Raw genomic sequence first — 3,787 nt, 5'->3', positions numbered from 1 at the left:
GCTCTCCGCCACCGCACTCGCCGCGCCCGCGGACGGAAGGGGGCTGGCGTCGGACAGAACCGCAGAACGTGGGGCCCGGGCTGTGCAACGGGAGAAGTCTCTGGTCTGCGGCGTCCGGGTCAGGACCGAGCCCGCCTGGCGCCCCCTCTCGCTTTCGGCCGGCCTGCTCTCCGACCCCGGATCCTTGCCGTGCGCCCTGTTCCGCCGCCCCGCACCCTGAGGTCCTCTCCTTACAGACTATTTGAGCGAGCGATCCGGCCGGGTCGTCCTGGGCCGCGCACGCCTCGCCCCTCCTTGGGGGATGGGTCCCCGCCACCGAGGAGACCGCGCTGCCGGCCCCGGAGTGTCGGAAAGGAACCCCGGGGGCCCTCGGAGCCGTCCAGGTCTCAAGTCCCAGCCCAGCCAAGCCTTTGCTCCAGCCCCAGCACCACTGTCCCTCGCTCCAGCGCCTCCTGCCTCCCCTAAAGGCTCCCATTTTTCCTTCACAGCAGACGGATTCCCTTCATATGCAAGCAAGCCGGGAGACCCGCGCTTTGCGCCGCAGTTCTTTCTCCTGAGCCAATCCCTGTGGCCGTCGTCTTGGTCCCTACTCTGACCCCACTTTCTGATCCCCTCCATTCCGTTTCTGCCGGCCCCTTCTGAGGTCTCTCTCCAAGGCTGCATTCTCCGGGCTCTTCCTCTCCACCTTATCCACCTGTGAAGACTGGGCACCGAGCAGTGCGCCCTTCTCCCCACCTCCTGCCACACGTCCACCCACCCGCCAGCCCTCTGAACATCTCAGCATCAGCAAGTCCCAGCAGCCCTCCTCCACCCCAAGGCAGCACCAACAGCTCTGCCGCAGCCTTCACGGAGGGGAGCTTTGCCCTTGGCAGATGTTCACAGCAAAACCACAACAGTCCTTCCAGAAATCGTGTCTGCTCCCTCACCTCAGAGCCACCAGAATCCTCTTTGCCATGCCTCTGCCACTGGCCCACAGTGTCCCTCACCTGTCCCCTTGAGTCCCTTCCTGTCTCCCTGTCATCCTCTTCCTACTCCAGTCTCTGCAAGACAAAAATGTTCTTTTTCTACTCTGGTAAAATATGCATGACATAATCATTTTAACCATCTTTCCTCTTTTATTTATTTATTTATTTTTGAGAGGTTCTTGCTGTAGGGCGTGTGCACTCGCCAGAGAGACAGAGAGAGACAGAGAGACAGAAAGTGAGAAATCACTCCCCAGGGGGAATGCCGCATACCCCTCTCCTCCATTCTCATCTCGGGATCTTGGGCACGCACGCACACGCGCCCAGCATAAGTTTAAGCCACCGGGTCCTAGACTTGAACTGTAGTCGACTACATGGGAGTCCAGCGACATAGCCATTATGCCAACTGCTGGTCCCGAATTTTTATTTAATTTTACTTATTATTAATTTTTAATGTTGACCACAGAGAAGGAGCAGAGAAATAAGACAGATGTTCACAGCAAAACCACAACAGTCCTTCCAGAAATCGTGTCTGCTCCCTCACCTCAGAGCCACCAGAATCCTCTTTGCCATGCCTCTGCCACTGGCCCACAGTGTCCCTCACCTGTCCCCTTGAGTCCCTTCCTGTCTCCCTGTCATCCTCTTCCTACTCCAGTCTCTGCAAGACAAAAATGTTCTTTTTCTACTCTGGTAAAATATGCATGACATAATCATTTTAACCATCTTTCCTCTTTTATTTATTTATTTATTTTTGAGAGGTTCTTGCTGTAGGGCGTGTGCACTCGCCAGAGAGACAGAGAGAGACAGAGAGACAGAAAGTGAGAAATCACTCCCCAGGGGGAATGCCGCATACCCCTCTCCTCCATTCTCCTCTCGGGATCTTGGGCACGCACGCACACACGCCCGGTGTGAGTTTAAGCCACCAGATCCGGGACTCGAACCGCGGTTGACTACATGGGAGTTCAGCGCCATAGCCATTATGCTAACTGCTGGTCCCTCCCTCTTTCTTTTTTAATTGCCAGGGGCATGTATACTTGAGGGAGGGAGAGAAGCGCCTCTTCCCCATGAGATGTGGTCATGCCCAAGTCCATTCTCTATTTAGGGATTTAGGGCACAGAAGCATATGCACCTGGCATGTTTCTCAGGCCGCCTGGGCCAATATTCAAACCACGTGGTCACCCATGTGGAATCCAGTTCCCTCGACCAGGCTACGGGCTGGCCTTTCACCACCTTTAACTGTCCAATTCAGTGGCGTTAAATTCTTTCACGTTGTTGTGCAACCACTGCCACCACCCATTTCAGGGTCCCTTTCATTGTCCTGTACTGAAACTCTGTCCCCTTAAACACAGGTTCCTCATCCCTGCAGCCCACCCCAGCCCTGGGTAACCACCTTTCTCTCTGATTCCATGGATTTGACCTCTCCGGTGGCCCACAGAAGTGGAGTCACACAGCATCGACCATCTATGACTGGCTGATTTCCTGGGCGCAGTGTCCTCAAGGTGCCTCCGCATTGTACCATTGCAGAATGTCCTTCCTTTTTAAAGCTCAGTACTACCCCCTGTGGGGGCAAGCCACACTTTGTTTACCCACTCATGTGTCAGTGGGCGTGTGATTTGCTTAGCTATTGTGAATAATATTGCTATGACAGAAGGGCTTTTTCTTACTGTCAGAGGGTGTGTGCCCTCTCCAGACAGAGGGACAAGGAGAAAGCACCCCGCTGGAGGAGAGTCCTGTGCAATCCATATCTCCCCCTGAGCGCACCTACACTTGTCTGGCATGTTTCTCAAGCCACTAGAGCCAGAACATGAACCACATGGTCAGCAATATGGAATCTGGCTCCCTCGACCCCTCAGCCATGGGGCCAATTGGACAGAGTGACTTTTTTTATTTAAATAATTATTTTATTAATTTTATGTATCACTACTATTTTTTTAATTGGACCAGAAAGAGAAAGTGAGAAAGCAAGCCACCAGGTCCAGGACTTGAATTGCAGTCAGCCACATGGGAGTCCAGTGCCTTAACCACCATGCCACCTGCCAGCCCCCAGAGTAACCTTTTAAATCATTGTCATACACTGCCCCTTTGTTCTTGACCCTCCAAAGCTCTCATTCTGTCTTTAGTGGCAACCCAAGCCCTGGAATGTCTGGGAGGCCCTCTAGGTCACCCCTCCCCCTCCCCACCTCTCCTCTCACCCCCTCTCCTTCCTAGTCCACAACAGCCACATGGCCGAGTCACACAGCATCGACCATCTATGACTGGCTGATTTCCTGGGCGCAGTGTCCTCAAGGTGCCTCCGCATTGTACCATTGCAGAATGTCCTTCCTTTTTAAAGCTCAGTACTACCCCCTGTGGGGGCAAGCCACACTTTGTTTACCCACTCATGTGTCAGTGGGCGTGTGATTTGCTTAGCTATTGTGAATAATATTGCTATGACAGAAGGGCTTTTTCTTACTGTCAGAGGGTGTGTGCCCTCTCCAGACAGAGGGACAAGGAGAAAGCACCCCGCTGGAGGAGAGTCCTGTGCAATCCATATCTCCCCCTGAGCGCACCTACACTTGTCTGGCATGTTTCTCAAGCCACTAGAGCCAGAACATGAACCACATGGTCAGCAATATGGAATCTGGCTCCCTCGACCCCTCAGCCATGGGGCCAATTGGACAGAGTGACTTTTTTTATTTAAATAATTATTTTATTAATTTTATGTATCACTACTATTTTTTTAATTGGACCAGAAAGAGAAAGTGAGAAAGCAAGCCACCAGGTCCAGGACTTGAATTGCAGTCAGCCACATGGGAGTCCAGTGCCTTAACCACCATGCCACCTGC

This window comes from Tupaia chinensis, unplaced genomic scaffold, assembly GCF_000334495.1.
Source record: "Tupaia chinensis unplaced genomic scaffold, TupChi_1.0 Scaffold000360_1, whole genome shotgun sequence".
NCBI classification, from domain to species: domain Eukaryota; kingdom Metazoa; phylum Chordata; class Mammalia; order Scandentia; family Tupaiidae; genus Tupaia; species Tupaia belangeri.
This window is presented reverse-complemented; position numbering follows the sequence as displayed.